At 36.1% G+C, this 18,495-nt stretch overlaps 1 protein-coding gene across 4 annotated transcripts in view; it reads left to right on the top strand.

Moving 5' to 3' along the window:
• LOC114047022 (DENN domain-containing protein 1A-like) overlaps positions 1 to 18,495 on the top strand; it is a 702,955-nt gene that overhangs the window by 127,401 nt on the left and 557,059 nt on the right. The window lies entirely within an intron of this gene.

Below are 18,495 nucleotides of genomic sequence, written 5' to 3'. Positions count from 1 at the left end.
TGTCTTTTGATTTGTGCATAAATTGGATTTAAGTGAGACAGAGTTGCACACAGTTGTTGGCCTCACTCTCTTCTAGAGTCATCACAGTCCAGTGGCAGAACAGAGTCAAGATGACTGGTGATGGCTTGAGATGTAGTGGATGACCTTGGTGTCTTTGATGTCTAACCAAGCTCTAAGTATTCCACAACACCTGCTTCAGCTGCTTTCATGGCTGTTGGAGCAAATTGTTCTTCTCCACCCATTCCACCAGGGAAAGTCTTCACGTGTTTTGGGTAGACACCCTCCTAACTCACTGATGAATTTGAGGCCCCTCAGTTACCCTCAAGCTGGTTTAGCCTGTCTGCCAAAACAGTTTACCAGGGCTTGGCCACTGTGCATGCTACAACTTCTTGGAGCCACAGATGAAAGTAAGGTGGATCAAGGGGATGCCAAAGGTGGAAAGCAGCCCTGAGAAGGGCTTGGCAGCCGTCACACCAGAGGTACTAGTCTTCCTTCAACACACCTTACACCCCAACTTCCATTACTAAAAATGCCTATTTTATGACTTCCCTTAAACATTTTGTTTATATTTCTCTTTAGAGGATTTAATCATATTCTGCCTTCTATTATTTTTATTTAGATATGTGTTTTATAACCCCTCTAGAGAATAACCTCCAGAGGGCAAGACTTCTATTTCTCTCAGCTAACAAAAGAGGGATTTTGCTTATAGTTGATATTTACTAAGTGCTCATTGGATGAATAAGCTTATCTGTTTTCTTTGTAATCTATTGTACTGGAACCATATTCCAGGAGGAAAGCCCTGGAATTTTCAGAAAGACCTGGACTCAAATCCCAGCTTAGCCATGTACTTAGTTTTCTGATCTTAAACAAGTTATCTTCTTTCTCTGATCATCAGTATCCACATCTGTCATGAGAATAACAATCTTTTTACTACCTACTTCATGGATTTTTTCTGATAAAAGTGCTTTTCAAACTCTAAAACTCTTTACAAGTTTACTTAATCATATAAAGTGTAATTTAATGTAAAGGTGGTTGATTCATCTTAGACCCTGTCCATGAAGCTTTTGCAAGTGAACTAATAACAGTAATTTGAAATTTTTATAGCATTTTACAATTTACGAAGTGCTTATCTTGTTTCATTCTCACAGCGGCCTTGGTAAATTGGCAAGTCAGGATTATTATCCCAGTTTGACAGATGAGGAAACTGATGCTTAGAGAATGGAAATGGCATGATTAAGGTCACAGATCTTGTAGGTGAGATAGCATGGGAATTAGAATTCAGGTCACCTGTCTCTAAGTCCAGGTATCTTTCATTTATTGTTAAAGTAAAATTTCAATATTTTATTTTTATATCACCTACATTTCCCAATGCATCTATCCTCCTCACAGAGAACCATCCTCCCCTCATAATAAAATTTACAAAAGAGAAGATAGTAAGTTCAAAAAATCTTAAGTGTAATATATTGAAAAAGTCTGATGTTGTACTCAGAAGTCTATGTCCTAAGTCCCATACCTCTGCAAAGATGTTGGGGAAGATGCCTTTTCATTTTTCTTCTTGGGACACAAGTTTTGTAATTCTAATTTGGTAGTATTCAGTTTAGAGAATTTTGTTGTTGTTGTTGTTGTTCTTACCATTTCCATTTTCATATTATTTTATGATGTTTTCCAGATTCTTCTTCATTTTGTATCAGTTCATATAAATCTTCCCATACTTCTCTATGTTCATCATTTCTTATAGCAGGGTACTGTTTCATTACATTAATGCGCCACAGTTTCTTTAGCCATACCCCAGTTAATGAGCATATACTTTGTTTCCATTTCTTTACAACTACAAAAAGATACTGCTATAAATACTTTGATGTATAGGACTGAAAAAAAAATCATTGACTGCCTTGATGGTATGTACCTAGCACTGGAATCTCTGGGTGAAAGGGTGTGGACATTTTGGTCACTCCCTTTGCCTAATTCTAAATTTCTTTCCAAAATGATTTGACCAATTCACTTTTTGAGCAACCATGCATTAGTATGCCTATCCTTCCACAGCCCTTCCGGCTCTGACTCTTCCCATATTTTGTCATTTTTGCCAATTTTCTGGATGTAAGGTGAAACTTCAGAGTTGTTTTGGTTTTTATTAGTAATTTTAGAGCATTAGTAGTAGTAATTTTGGAATATTTTTTCCTGTGATTGCTAATAGTTGACAATTCTGAGAACTATTTGTTTATACCTTTGGACCTCATCTATTGAGGAATTACTTTTAGTTTTTTTGTGATCTTTCTACTATGCCAGCCTGCTATTTTCTTTACTATTTTATCTCAACTGCATCTGGGTGCTGCATTTTAAGAAGAAAATTGACTAAGATGTGTAGAGAAGAGGATGATCAGGATAATGGGAAGACTGGAGACCTAGCCAGATAAGAATCAGTTGAAAGAAATGGCAATGGTTAACTCAGAGAGAAAAAGATTTATAGGATACTCCATCACTATCTTCCAGGATTGAAAGGGATTTGATATAGGAGAGAAATTAGTTGTTCTTCATAACCCTGCCAAAGGCATAAGGAGGAAGAAGTAGAGTGGATAGCTTTTAGAGAGTGGACTCCCCATTACTGGATGTCCTCATGGAGAGACTTCTATAACATTCCCTCAAATGTTATAGAAAGGATTGCTGATCAAGCACAAGCTGATTAGATGATGTCTGACGTCCCTTCCAATTTTGAAATTTTGTAATTCTCTGGTCTCACCACAGGTGTAATTATAGTCACTGAAATAATTTCTACTGTAATAGTATGCCCTTTTTTCATTCTTGAACAACTATAATTGACAAATACGTACTTTTGACATGAAACAATTTAGGTGTCATATTTAGCTAAGAGTAGGGACTGTGTTTTTCATGTATTCAACACCACAATTCAAACACGCTATATGAGGGTTTTGCATTACCTGGTGGTCAACTCTTGATAAATACTTTATCTTTGCACTCTCCCTGGGTGTATATACGTGGCATGAAGAAGAAAGAAACTACTGAATCTTAAACTTGAAACTGTTTGCAATTGTCTCTGTTACCTTCAAGTCTTTTAAATGTGCAAATGTATGTTTTTTTCTAACTTTTAATAATAATAGCTTATAGAAAGAACCTATAACTGTACATTATTAGTTTTACCTTTATTTTGAACTTTTCAATCTACAAATAGATATATGTATTTTTTCTCAAGAATAATGATGATGTATTTGTTTTGCATGTATTTTGAGGCCCCTAATAGGTGCCTATTGACTGATTTTCAAACATCTTTTTTATAGTTATAACCAGTGTATACATACATACAAATATGTGTAGAGAAGAGGATGATCAGGATAATGGGAAGACTGGAGACCTAGCCAGATAAGAATCAGTTGAAAAAAATGGCAATGGTTAATTCAGAGAGGAAAAGATTTATAGGACACTCCATCACTATCTTCCAGCATTTGAAAGGGGTCTTTGTGTGCTGATGTTTTCTCTTTTAACACTATTTAATGTAAATATTTCCATGTATTGACATACATTATTTTCATTTTTTACTTTTTTTTGTATGTATATGTGAGGCAGTTGGGGTTAAATGACTTGCCCAGGGTCACACAGCTAGTATCAAGTGTCTGAGGCCGGATTTGAACTCAGGTCTTCCTGACTACAGGGCCGGTGCTCTGTCTACTCCACCATCTAGCTGCCCCTTACTTCTAAAGTATTTTATCCTATTAGCTCACTTTTAATACTATAGTAGCATCACTTTATTATTCCATAATTTTAATGTAGCAGAGTTTTCTTAATTATTTCCCTGTTGTTTGACATTTTAGTTCTTAGTTATTCTCTATTGTATTATTGCTATATTGATTTGAACAGTTTTATACAAATTATTCATTTTTTGTGGGAGGGTAGTTGATTATTGGACATTCTGATTTGAAAGTTCCTAAATCATCTCAAATTCAACATGTTCAAACAAGAACTCATTATATCCTCCCAAACCCCACCCCTCTTAACTTTCCTATTTCTGTTGAAGGTGCCATTATCCTTCCAGTCAAGGAAGTTTGTTATCTCAGATTGTTAACTACTCATTCTCACTCATCCCACATATCCAATCAATTGCCAAGTCGTACTGATTCTACCTCTATAACAACTTTTGCATCCATCCCCTTCTCTCTACTCACTTGATCTACCACCCTAGTTTAGTCTTTCGTCACCTCTTGCCTGGAAATTGAAATTGCCTCCTAGTTGGTCTCCCTGTGTCCAGTCTCTCCCCCTTTCAGTCTTTGTTCCATACATCTGCCAAAGTGATGTTCCTGAATCATAGGTCTGACTATGTCCCTCCCCTACTCTATAACCTCTAGTGGCTCCTTATTACCTCTAGGATTAGTTACAGATTCCTCTGTGTGGTACTTAAAATCCTTCATAACCTGGTTATAATCTACCTTTCCTAGATTTATTACATATTCCTTCCCTTCACACATTCCACATTCCAGCTAAACTGTTCTTCTTGCTGTTCCTCATACACACCACCCCATCTCCTGTCTCTGTGACTTTGTGCATATTGTTTCCAATGCCTGAAATGCACTCTTGACTTCATCTTTTAGAATCACTAAATCCTTTAAAGTTTAGCTCAGATACCACCTCTTAAATGAGATGTTTTCTTACTTCCCCTCCTCCTATTGCTTTCCCCACCAATTACCTCACGTTTAATTTATATATATTTTGCCTTTCCTTATCCATTTACATGGTGTGCCCCACTGTGTAGGATATAAACTCCTTGAAGGCAAGGACTGCTTTATTTTTGTCTTTGTATCCATAGTGTCTAGTACAGTGCCTGACATAGCAATATGGTACTTAATAAATGCTTTTTGAAGGTTTTGAAAACCATAATTATTAGGTCAAAGGATACAGGAGTATTGTAAATCTTGTTATGTACTAGTAGTTGGCTTCCTACAAAGAGTAATAGGCACATTTTAATCCCATCTCCCAATTTTAACCTATTATCTAAAATAAAGCCTTGGAGTGAAGTATTATTTATTATTAAATTACAGCTTTCAACTAGATGATCTTTTGTTTGTTGTTGTTGTTTTTTTTTTTAGCTAGGTAATGGGGTTAAGTGACTTGCCCAGGGTCACACAGCTAGTAAGTGTTATGTGTCTGAGGTTGGATTTGAACTCAAGTCCTCCTGAATCCAGGTCCGATGCTCTATCCACTGCGCCACCTAGCTGCCCCTTAGGTGATCTTTTGGACTAGATAACCTTTCATGTCTCTTCTAGCTCTAACATATATTTTTAAGGTCCTTCTCATCTCTAGTATTTTGCATTCTGACACTGCATATTTTAAGATCACTTTCAGCTATACCATTCTGGTCTATTGGAAAATAGAAGAGATCACAAAAGTAGCTTACCTTTTTTATTTTTCCTAGAACCCATACAGGTAATAGAATAAAACCATTTCTTCTATTCTTGTGTAGCCCACAAGTGTCTGTTGGCCTGAAAATAGTTATCTATCATTAAGGATGATCCATAGTGATGAACTGCAGGTTATTTTGGAAGAAGAATTGATCAGGGTTTTGTAGTTGCTATCTTTTGCTTTGACCAATTTATGGTCAATTGTATTTTGGGAAAATGTTGTATTTTTCACATTTGTTTATGATATGGTTATGGATTCCATTTGGGCTAGTCAATAGGGTGCATCTGTAGACAATGCTTAGATTGTAGAAAATTGGTTTGCATTAGCATTTCACACTGCAGGAAAGCAAATTATATTACAAATGTATAATTTTAAGAAATACTGCTTTTTGTGATATTGTTTTAAAAATCTATCTCTGATTAATATTTCATTTCATGGGCAAGAAAAGTACTTTGTTTATTGAGTAATTTTTCCCTTTGTTGGGAAAACCCTTTCAGGTTGTACCTTTGGTGGCTAGTAAGATTTTGCCAGTCTCGGGATCCTGGGTTAATTTTATTTGTTCTTGAAGCAAGTATTGAATATCCTTGGTAATTTCACAAAATTAATATTCATTCACATTCAATGGCCAACTATTTGAAGAGATTCATTAGTATTCATGATGATCCAGTTATTTAGACTAGATCCTATTTCCTGATTTAAATGTATGGTTGCTTTTTTTGTTTGTTTTGGTTTTTTGGATTATTTTTCTGTGAAGAAAATTAATATGCATTGTTTCATGTTAATAAGAGAAGTAGTTGTTCTTTGAATTGAGTGTATGAACTGCGTGAACTCAGGAATGATTTTTTTTTTAAATAACACTTTGAGAACTGCTGCTTTGGTTAGGGCACTTTTGTTCCAAGCTCTCTTTGAGTCAGTTCCTATTAAACCTGAAATGTGACAACCTGTACAACAATGGAAATATTCTTACAATGCAATTCTTGTATTATTATTGTGTGGTTTTGAGGAAACTCTCATAGTGTGCCTAATTGAATTCATTATGCTTAATGAATTTGGAAAACCAAAGGGTACCTTTTGTTTACTTGAATTTAAAACTTGGAGCATATAAGAAAGAAATGCTTTGTAAAAGCATAAGAAATGTTGTAAAATATACTACTATATAATCTGTAGAATGCAATAAATTAGGAAGTTTAAGTCACCCTCAGATAATATTATGGTAGTTTCAACATAACAATTACAAGCAAAGGTTGTGAAAATGACATACCAAGCAAGTTACCTTCTGGATGGATGCTGAGAAAGGGAGAGGGAGGGGGAATATTAAATTATTATGTGTTTTTATTAGCAGTTCCTGTGAATTCTTTGATAATGGAATTGATCACAGTACATTTCTTTGGTAAATTGTTAATGTCCCTGTTACATGCCTCTATAAGAGTTCTTCTAAAGTAGTATTCAGAAACATATCATTAAAGTAGAATACTATTCTATTTCCCCTTTAAAAAACAAAAAATTCAAATTTAGCTGCTTGATACTATTTATATTATGTTAATTATTATAGTCAATGTGGCATTATGTAAAAATTCCTAATGTATCTCCACAAGGATTTCTTGAAGTGAAATAATGCTTGTTGGTTTCTATAAATTTGATGAGAACTTAGTGATGATTGCAAGCATAACAAGTGATCCCCTTTTTTTTTATGAGAAGAACACTTGGTTTGAAAGATAGGCATTTACCTAAATACCTCCTCAGTTCTGCTTTCCCTAGGCCTGAGCTCTGGAATAGAAAGAGAATTGTGCCAATTTGAAATTGGGGATATTAACAACTGTGACTTGCCACTCTGAAAAATGTTGGTGCCTGAACCCAAATGAACCATATATTTCTTGAGACTTTCTATTTTATAAATGTAAATGAACACTGATGGCTTTGGTCTCCCACCTGCCTTTGTCTAGTATTGTCAGTCTCTATCTAGATAGCATGTAAACTCTGTTTGGATTAATTTTGTTCCTTGTTGGATACAGGTGATATAGGTCGGTCATATTTTTCTTTTCCTGCTGTGTCCAACGAAAAATCAGTTGCATCCACTACATCCCATCCTGTGAGGCATCAGCAACCATGGCTTGTCCCATTTCAATGATAGCATGAAATATTAGTTAACTCTTTCTTTGAACACTTTCAGGACAAGGAGGGCTTTGCCAGCTGCTAAGAGTGAATAGGCTGTCACCAGGCAACTGCTGTGTCTGGGATACAAAGAACCGAAGGAAGAATGAATGTGACTATTCATGTATTGAACACTTAAAATATATCTCCATTAACTTCATATACTAGTTAAAAGGTTATAAGAAAATTGACTTGTCAGAACTAGAAATTGAAAGTACTCCCTATGTAAATATTCCTTGGATAAGGTAATCAAAAGACTAATCTACTTTAAAATTTTAATTATCTTTTGTATTTGGACCAACTACATAGGGATATACAGAGACTTCATAAAAACATTTGGTAGAAAAAAGGCTGCTGTCTCCTTTATATTACAAAGTGCCTCCCTTTTTCTCCCCTCCTCCCTCCTTTATAAAAAGAAGCTTTGAAAAAGGAAGACTTCAAGAGTTGGTGGTTAGGAGAGGCAGCAAAATATAGCAGGCAGAGAAATAGACTTGGAATCAGGAGACTTGGGTTTGAATCTTGGCCCTAACACATTCTAGTTGTGTGACCATAGACAGGTATTTCATTTGAGCTCTGGCCTTTAGTTTAATTGTTTGTAAAATGGTGGAAATAATCCTTGTACTGCCCTCAGAGGGCTATTGTGAAGAAAGCACTATATGAATTTTAAGGTGCTATATAAATTTGATGGTGGTTATTAATATCAGCAATTCAGAGAGAGGGAAGGCAGATGTTGTATAGTTTGGCTAACTTATCAAGATTTTGTTTGAAAAATTGAACCATGGGGTACAAAGAAATGGGCAAAAAAAAACCCACCTTAAACAATGCTAAACTCTTTTGGCTCAGTTTAAAACGTTTATGTTTAAATGGCAATATTTGTAGTTAAATGTTAGTAACTTAGATTAAGATCCAAACCAGGAATCGTAATAGTGCATTTATGTTCTTGGTTTCTTTATTAGTGCCAAATTGTTCCATAAGTTAAATGATCAAAAGATATGAACCGGCGGTTTTCAGAAGAAGAAATCAAAGCTATCAATAACCATCTGAAAAACTCTCTAAATCATTAATAATTAGAGAAATGTAAATTAAAATAACTCTAAGGTAACTCTTCCTACTCATCAGATTTGCTAAAATGACAGAAAAGGAAAATGACAAATGCTGCAGGGATTGTGGGAAAATAGGTACTCTAATGCACTGTTGGTGGAGCTATGAACTAGTCCAACCATTCTGGAGAACAGTTTGGAGCTATACCTGAAAGGCTATAAAACTGTATGCCCTCTGACCCAGCAATACTTCAACTAGGTATGTATCTCAAGGATATGAAAGAAAAAGGGAAAAGGTAAAGGGCCTATATGTACTATGTAAATAAATGACTATTTATAGCATCTCTTTTTGTGGTAGCAAAGAATTGGGAATTGAGGGGATGCCCATCAGTTGGGGAATGGCTGAACAAATTGTGGTATATGAATGTAATGGAATGCTATTGTACTGTAAGAAATCATGAAGGGCATGGTTTCAGAAAAATCTAGGAAGACATGTCTGAACCGATGTAAAGTGAAGTGAGCAGAGCCAGGAGATCACTGTACACGGCAACAACAATATTATGAGGAAAAGCAACTGTGAAAGACTTAGTAACTCTGATCAATACAACAGTCCACCACAACTCTAAAGGACCCATGATATAAATTGCTATGTACCTCCAAATAGAGAACTGACAAGCTCAGAGTACAGATTGAAGCATATTTTTTCCTTTATTTTTCTTATCTTCCCTTCCCCCAACATGACTAATGAGGAAATGTGTTTTGTATGATCATATTGTGTGTGTGTGTGTGTGTGAAATCATTTCCTCATTAGCCATGTTTGGTGGAGGAGGAGGAGACAAGAAATATAGTACTGTATGTGTGCGTGCGTGTGTGTGTGTGTGTGTGGGTTATCATGATTCTTGCCTTCTCAGTGGGTGGGAGAGGGATGAAGGGAGGAAGAAAATGTGGAAATGAAAATGAAAATAAAACTTAATATAAAAAAGAAGATGGTCTATCAGTCACTTTTGAGTCACTTGTACATAAGCCCCATTTTACCATTAATGAAACTGAAAACCAAAGAGGTGAAGTCACATGCCTATCTGTAGTCACACAAGATGGTTTTTTGATTTGTTTGTTTTGTATGAGTCAGAAAAACTCGCAGGCAAGAAGAAAACCTAACCAGAAAGATAGGAGGCTGTTGTATGTATAAATGAAGTATTATATTACAACTAAGACCAAAGCCCAAATCTGACACTCCAGCTAGTCTCCCCTGTCCCCTATGTTATACTAATTTTGTTGGACCATGGTAGGAGTACATAGCTTACTGTGTTCAGTTTCATTGTACAGATGTCTCAGGACTTCTGACATAAGACTTCCGTACCTACTTAAAAACTTTTCTTGTTGACCAATACTTAGCTCAGTGTCTGGTACATAGTGGATGCTTAACAAATGCTTGTTGATTGATTAATTTTGTTTTTATACCAGTCATTGCCTTTTAACCTCCCCTTCCCCATTGAACTGCCCCTTGTAACCAAGAATAAACATTTCAGCAAAACCAACTAACAAACTAACTATGTCTGATATTGTGTACAACTTTCCTGAATACATATTCTTCCATACCTCTCTACTGAGATTGGGTAGGTGTGTTTCAACATAATATTTCCAGGACTAGGATGGGTCATTTTAATTAGAGTTTACCTGCCTTGTAATGTTATTTTCATATGTTCTTTTGCTTTTACTTAACTTCATTCTGCATAATTCTTCTGATGATTTTCTGAATTCCTATTTTGCTATCACAAAAAGGCTGCTATAAATATTTTGGCATCTACACGACTCTGACTTGACCTCCTTGGGGATATGTATGTATATGTATATATGCACTTGCATGCTTATTAATTGTGGTGCAATCACATGCAATACTCATTAAGCATTGCTAGCTTAAAAGGTATAGAGTCTATGGAACAAATGCTTTTATTAAGGGAATTTGTTCTGTGAAGTTTGGATTCAGCCAAAAGGCTACACTTGAGGACCTACAGGACTGCACTTGGCCTCGAGGCCGCTTGTTCCCCACCCCTGGTATAGATCATTTAGAAAGAGAGATAATACACACATATGTTCACATCACAATATACATATGTATATACATATACAACATACATATTCTACACCTGTGTGCACACGTACATACATTTATTAGAGGAATTGCTGGCTTAAAGGTTGTATACATGTATATGCATGTGTGTGTATGTTTGCGTACATATGTATCACATATGTTTGTGGGATTGCTGGCATAAAAGATATAGACATTGTAGTGATTTTTCTTCCATGATTCCATATTGTTTTCTAGGAAGGGTATAGAAATTAAGGTACACCTTTACAAACAGTGTATTAGTTTGTCTGTATTGCTACAAGCACTCCAAAATTAATTATTTATATTTTTGTAATTTTGGTTAGCTTGGTAGCAAATTATATCATTTTGGTAGGTTTTGTAATTTAGGCAGGTCCATCTGTAGGGCTTGGCCAAGATACATATATAGAGAGAGTTGAATTAAATTGTTGAATAGCCTATTCAGTTGTGTGTCATAATCTGGGCAGTTTCATTTCTGCATTTGCTCTGTCTTTATGGGTTTTTCCTCTTAATACTTACTGAATTAAATTGTGGCTTGATTTTGCAAGGGTCAAAGGAATGAAAAACCTACTAAGGAGAAGTAAAATATTGTGACAGTGAATACCTGGACATGGAGTTAAGAGTGAGGATATCAGCCTATGAGTGTTAATCTAATGGAACTAAAAGAAGGGGAGAATACAGTTTTTTCTTGGACACTGTCTTGTGATATCTCGAGTTCCCTTGGCCATTGTGACTTCTCTGAGGTCCCAAACGTTCCTTAGGGAGCTTCTCAAGTTTGTGTGTACCCAGGAAAGAGAGTTACTACTACTAATTCTACTACTACTACTACTACTACTACTACTACTACTACTTTACATAGTGATTTAACTTTTGCAAAGCATTATATATGTATATATACACAAATCTATCTGTGTGTATATATGTATGTGTGTGTGTATATATATCTATATCTATATCTATATATATATATCTGTGTCTATGTCTATGTCTATGTCTATGTCTATGTCTATGTCTATGTCAATGTCTGTGTCTATGTCTATCTCACCACTTCTGTGGCCATAACTCCAACTGGGCACTTACAGGTCCCCAGAGAGTGGCTGATTACTACTGTCCTCAGGATTCTAGAGGTAAGCCTGAGGGGTGATGGATCTAGTACTGTTGCTTTTGAACTCTTTTATCAGTGACCTCCCTATTATCAGTTGACTAATTCAGTCTGTTAGCATTTAGAACAGGGATTTACTGAGAAGGTATAGCAAGAATATTGGGTATAAAACATTCCCTTCAAACCAAGGGTTCATTTTCCTCTTACACAAAGTTCCTGAGGAGAGTGGACTCAAACCCAAGTTACAGAACTAGTGAGGTATACATATAGACACTACATGGGACAAAGGATACATCCCATTCCTGGCGCTCGAAGTCCTTTTCTCCCATTGTGGAGTTCTTATGACCTGAGTTTTGGTCCTGGTTCTGTTACTTAGTACTGTTCATAAGCTTTGCCTTCTTTAGTCTCTTTATGTCTTATACTGTTACCTCCCATGTACTTTGTGATCCAGTGACATTGGCCTCCTTGCTTGTTCCTCAGACAAGACATTCCATTTCCCAACTTCAGGCATTTTTACTTAATGTCCTCCATGGCTGGAATGCTCTCCCTCTTCATCTGTGGAAAGCTAGGCCTTAGAGGTCCTTAGGGTATATTGAAATAGCAGGGTTATGAATGACTCAATGGAAGAGTAAATGCTAAAGACTGATGGTTCTTAGGGCACCATGGAGGGGCAGTTGGTGAGACTTTCATTTTGCTGGAAGGATTGTGTTTGGTGACTCCCTGCACATTTATATGGTGTGAGCAGCCTTATCCACCTTGAAGGTGGGAGATAGGTGAGGGGTTAGGATGGAAGGGCCCAGCTCATGACTAATAAGGAAAAAGGGCGTGAACCTGTAGATTGGAGTGGAAGTCCCTCTTGTAGGAATGTGCATGGTACTATCAGTGCCTAGCCAGGAGTGGGAAAGGGAAATAGGGCATTAATAGGAGGAAGTATATGGGGAAAAGCTCCCTGCCATACCTGTTTTTCTGGGTCTGCCCACCCTTTAGGAACTGGGGAGCTTAGGTGGCCTGGGATAAAGGGGAAGGGCCTGGGATAAAGGCCCCCCTCTTACCTGATGCATTTTTTATTGATGAGGTCTAAAGGTGTGGAATCTCTTGCTTAAGGTCACAGAGTAAATTTGTGGCAGAGGAGGTTTGGTCTTAGTGTGTTATCAGCAGCAGATTGGAAGTGCTTGTTTGTGAGGACTCTGGGCCATTTTGTTACAGGGTATCCTAAGCCTTAATTTAAAAGCTAAGAGAGTTCTTAAGATTTTCAAGGTCTTTTTGGTCCAATTGTTTGATTCCTTGCAATTAGCATACATAGTGAGAACTTTGATCTTTTGGATGGAAATTGTATTGAATTCTTTACAGTGAAGTATAGGGATAGAATTCTTTCATCAGGGTTTTTACTCAATTTTTCTATCAGGGAAAAGTCAATTGGATTCGTCATCCATCTCTTGTGCATCCCTCTCACTAAAAACTTTTCCTATAACTTCTTTTGTTAGTGGATTTGTCTTTTTGAAATTGTCTTGAATCAACTTTAAAGTCACTCAAGTCTGCTTCCTGAGGAGCAGAAGTGATTTACGTAGTACATAGTAAGGTAGGTTTGTTTTGGGAAATTTTGGGGGAGGAATCCCTGAATAGAACTAAATAGAGACAAACCTTTATTTGAAGAGGCTGAGAAGGGCAATTCAGGGTAGAATTAAATTAATAGAATCACAATCATGAAATTTTTAGATCTCGAAAAGATTTTAGTGTTCCCTTAGATCAACTTCTACCTGAAGTACCAAATCCTCTCTTCAGTATCGTAAGAATATGATTATTGAGCCTTTGATTGAAAACTTCCAGGGATAAAGAGCTCATTTCCTTTCAGTATAGCCTCCTCATTGTTAGACAGTTCTAATCATTAAAGAGTACCTATTTATTTTTACATTTTTATCACTGTTGTATTTGTATCATCTTCATTTTTGAATATATCTTTTCTCCCTCCCCTAGCCAATGAACTGTCCCATATATAGAGAAATTAAAAAAAAAGGGGGGGGGGGCAAAAGAATTCAGGAAAACCAACCAACAGATCAATGGTGCCTAACAGTATATGCAATGAATTTCTGTACTCACTGTCCCCCACACCTCCTGCTTCTGTAAAGAAGGAGGGGTGGGTGCATTTTTTCAACTTTTGTGGAGGCCAAGTTTGGATGTTATACTTTAGGTTGTTTTGTTTCTCTTTTGTGTTCTTTTCACTTATATTATTAGTCATCATGCATATTATTTTCCTGTTTCTGTTTTTCACTCTGCATAGTTAATATATTTTCCTGAACTCTTCTGAATTCTTTATATTCATAATTTCTTATGGCTGAATAATAGTCATCTACATTTCTATGTTACAACTTGTTTAGTTGATTCAGCAGGTGCTTCTTTATACTAACAAAAATCTGCCTCCATATGAGGTTTCCCTCTTCACTTTCCTCTTCCATTTGCTCCCTGGACCTAAGCAGAAATAGTGGGATGCTCCTTCTCCATGGCAGACTGAAGCAGTTTTTTTGCAAGAGTTGGGGAGTGGGGAAGTAATACTTAAAATAAGGGGATTGTCCTAAAAGATGTTCTCTAAGGTCCCTTCCAGTTGTAAAACCCTGTGATCCTAAACAAGAGTGGCCTTGAATTCCTATCATGTTCAGGATACAGAACAGTGTCGAATATTTTTAAACAGTATTTAAAATTTCCAAAAGATGTCAGCATTCAAGGTGAATTGGACAGGGTCTTGACAGGAGGCTGGAAGATCCGTGATCTAGGTTTGAAGTGATGAAGGTCTGGTAGAAATGATTTGGATAGAAATGCAACAGATATGAGACATTTCTAAGAAAGAATGAATAAGAATTATTTTTTTATTTTTGCTTTATTTTTGCTTTTTTTTTATCCTTTAGGATAAAGAAAAGGAAAAAACAAAGATTATTCCAAAATTTAAAAGTCTTGGTGATTAGGAGATTGGTGCTGAAAAAAGCATAGAAGTTGGAAAGGGAGCTAGTTTGGGGATGGAGTTAATAGGCTTGATTTTTCATTAATGATGGGAAAGTCCACTGGCAATTGGAGAAACTACAGGACTTCACATAAGCCTTGATTATAGGAAGGTTAGAGATGTGAAGCTCTGAGAATGAATTGTATGCTTTAGAGGGATGCAGCTTGGTATTGTGGAAGGTGGATTGGATTGGAAGCTGGGAGACCGGAGTTCTAGTGCCAGATCCAAATGCCACTCACATTTACTTCATAGCCTTGAGAGAATCATTTCATCTCTCTAAGCTTTAGTTTCCTTTTCTTTGAAGCTTGACAGAGGGTCCCTTTCAATTCTAAATCTTAGAACTATATAGAAATATGGAGTATAGATCTGTGATTCTAGTTTGGAGGATCATTTGGTTCTAATGAAAAATAAAAGAAATCAATCTATTTTTATGTGATAAATGACATATGCTATAATTTCTGATACATAGTTTCATATTTAATTTTTTTTTGGAAATATGTAGGTGTCAGCATTTTCTCAGGGAACTCCTTTCACGTCACAACATTCACATGTTGTAGAATAGTTGGGAAAATACCTTGTTAATAATAGCTTATGTTTACATATTTCTGGAAAAACATTGAAGCATAGTGGATAGAGAGCCAACTGTACACATTGGCTGTGTCACCATGGGCAAGTCACTTAATCTTTCACTGCTACAGGCAACTCTCTAGGACTATATGTTGCAGAGAAAGTGCCAACCTGCATTAATCAATGGAGTTTGCTCACTAAGGAATTCTCTATTCCAGTGAACTCACAGGTCTAATCTCTAGCCCTGTACATGTGTGTGACATTTATTATTTCTTATTTCAAAACATTTTTTTCATTATTCTGCATTTAGTAAAAGTAAACATTTCTGTATACAATCATGGTGATCATGATGAGGAATAGATTTGGGGATTCAAGGCAGAGGGAGAGGTGGAATGACAACAGGTTTTGATCAGATAAAGGAATCTCAGAATTCATGAATGTAATAGAAGCACAACTAGACATGATGACCAGTTAAGAGTATGACTATCAAAATGCTATCCACATCCAGAGAAAGAACTGTGGAGTCTGAATGTAGAACAAAGCATACTGTTTTCTCTCTTTTTCTTTCTCTTGGTTTTTCTCTTTTGTTCTGATTTTTCTTTCACAACATGACTAATGTGGAACTATGTTTAGTATGATTGTATATGTGTAGCCTATATCAGATTGTTTGCCATCTTAGGGAGGGAGGAAGGGAAGGAGGAAGGAAGAAAAAAATGGTAACTCAAAATCTTATGAGTGAATGTTTAAAACTAAACTAAAATTAAATTTAAAAAAAGAGTATGAGCATCTCTGTGTGTAACTGAGGTAGAGATGGAGGAGTAGGCCATGGAACATGAGCAAGTTGAGTAATTGCAAAGTTAGGGTGTTTGAGGGAGTATTATTATGTATATTGAGGCATAAGAATCTCCTGGTATGGAATTCTCTCCATGGATATAAATTAGTAACACATTATAAGATCATTGATTTAGATCTAGAAGAGGGTTGTTAGTGTTTCTTTCAGGAGGTGACTAGTGGATTCTTTCTATTTTCACTTTGTCCTTTGATTCTAAGTCCGTTTGGTCCAGTTCCTTCATTTTATAAATGAGAAAACTGGGGTTTAGGAATGTTAAGTGACTTTCTTAATTTCTTAATTCCACACAGATATATCAGGCATGGTTTGAACCCAAGTTCTCTGATTTTAGGGACAGTGCTGTTATGGTTTTAGAGAGTTGTTTGACAGAGAGCACTGAGACCTTAAGTGATTGGTGTGTCATCATAAAAGTATGTGTGAAATGCAGGTCTTGAATCAGGTCTTCCTTGCTCTAATGCAACTTTCTATTCAATGTACAAGTTTACCTGTCACAAACTATTTAGAAAACATAAATCAGCACGTATATATTACAAAATACTTTTTCACCTAACACAAGGGTTAATTTATTCCTGAGTTGTGTGGCTTTTTTTTTTTTTTTAAATTCTTGAGCTTCCCTTATGTATTAGTGTTTACAGATCATTAATACAGTTGTTGAGGACGGGAAAATTTAGCTTTGAATGTCAGGAACCACTGCTCATAGAAGATATGTCTTAAAAGATGATAAAGCATTCTAAGATAACTTTAAGGCATGGGGAAAATTGTATTTTATTTGTATAAATTAATCTTATACTTTTTTTTTTCAGTTTCATCAAGGCACAACTTAATCTATACTGGGATGGGAATATCACTATGCTTTAGTATGATTATTGCTCCAGTGTGGTTGATTTACTACTTAAAAAACACAATGACATAATAATATAGCCTTGTAGTATCAGATTTAGACCTGGAAGGGATCCCAGAGTCATCTAATCTAATCCTTTCATTTTATAGATGAGGAAACTGAGACTCAGAGAAGTTAAGTTACTTTCCCAAGATCATTCAGGCAAAAGTGGCACTGTCACGATTTGAATCTAGGGTCTTTGATTCCAAAATGAATTAGATATAGAATCTTAGAATTTTGATCTGAGAGGGACCTTGAAAGTCATCTGATACAACCCTTTTCATTTCAAAAATGAGTGAACAGAAATCCAGAGAAGGGAAGTTGTTTTTGTAACATTTTACTTGGAGCTCTACCTTTGTGAAGCTTATTTTTCTAATTAAATATTTGTTCAATTAACAACCATCTATGCTGTCTCCCTTCCACCTCCCCCTTCTCTCCAGGAGGGGGAAAAAAAAAGAAAAATAAAACCCCTCGAATAACTATGCATACTCACTCAAAAGACATTTCCACATTGGCCATGTTTAAGAATGCATGTCTCTATATATCTAGTCTGTCATCTCTGTCAGGTGGTGGCTAGCATTCTGCATTATCAGTGCTCTAGAATCGTAATTGATCAGAGTTGTTCAGAGTTTTTACATATTATAGAATACTTCACTTTTATAATATTGAACTATAAATTGTTCTACTGTTTCTGCTCACTTTACTGAATCAGTTCAGTCATGTTCAAATGATTCATGCTCCTCCTACCCCTTCCTTGTTGGTATAGACTTCTGTTTGTTCTCTCTGATTATGTGAGATAAGTCACTACCCTCTATTCCTCTGTTTTTCTTCCCTAGTATATCCTTTTACTCCTTCCTTTCTTTTCTCCTTTTGAGATCATTAAACCATAACAAAACCACTCTCAAGTTCTCCATCTTATTTCACTTCCTTTACAACCTTTGCCCATATCGTGGTACCTGAATCATTCTCTCCTTCCCCAACCCAACTCCTCGTTAGAATGCAAACACTTCATCCTTATAAAGTCTTTTCAAATTGTTATTGATGTTGGTCAGTCCTGTTTCTGACTCTTCTTGACCCTATTGGAAGTTTTCTTGGCAAAGAAACTAGAATGGTTTGCCGTTTCCTTCTTCAGCTCATTTTATAGATGAGGAAACTGAGGCAAACAAGGTTAAGTGACTTGCCCAGGATCATATAGTTAGTGTCTGAGGCCATATTTGAACTCAGGAAGATGAGTCTTCCTGACTCCAGGCCCACTACTCTATCCATTGTGTCATCTTAACTGTCCTATTTTTCACTTTTCAAATTGCTCATTTATATTTACCTTTCTGTGTTTTTCTTTATTGCTTTATTTACATTTCAGCTCTACTCAGCTCTGATCTCTTCTTCAAGAATGGTTGGAA

This window comes from Vombatus ursinus, unplaced genomic scaffold (genome assembly GCF_900497805.2).
Source record: "Vombatus ursinus unplaced genomic scaffold, bare-nosed wombat genome assembly UNPS02014786.1, whole genome shotgun sequence".
NCBI classification, from domain to species: Eukaryota; Metazoa; Chordata; class Mammalia; order Diprotodontia; family Vombatidae; genus Vombatus; species Vombatus ursinus.
This window is presented reverse-complemented; position numbering and strand designations above follow the sequence as displayed.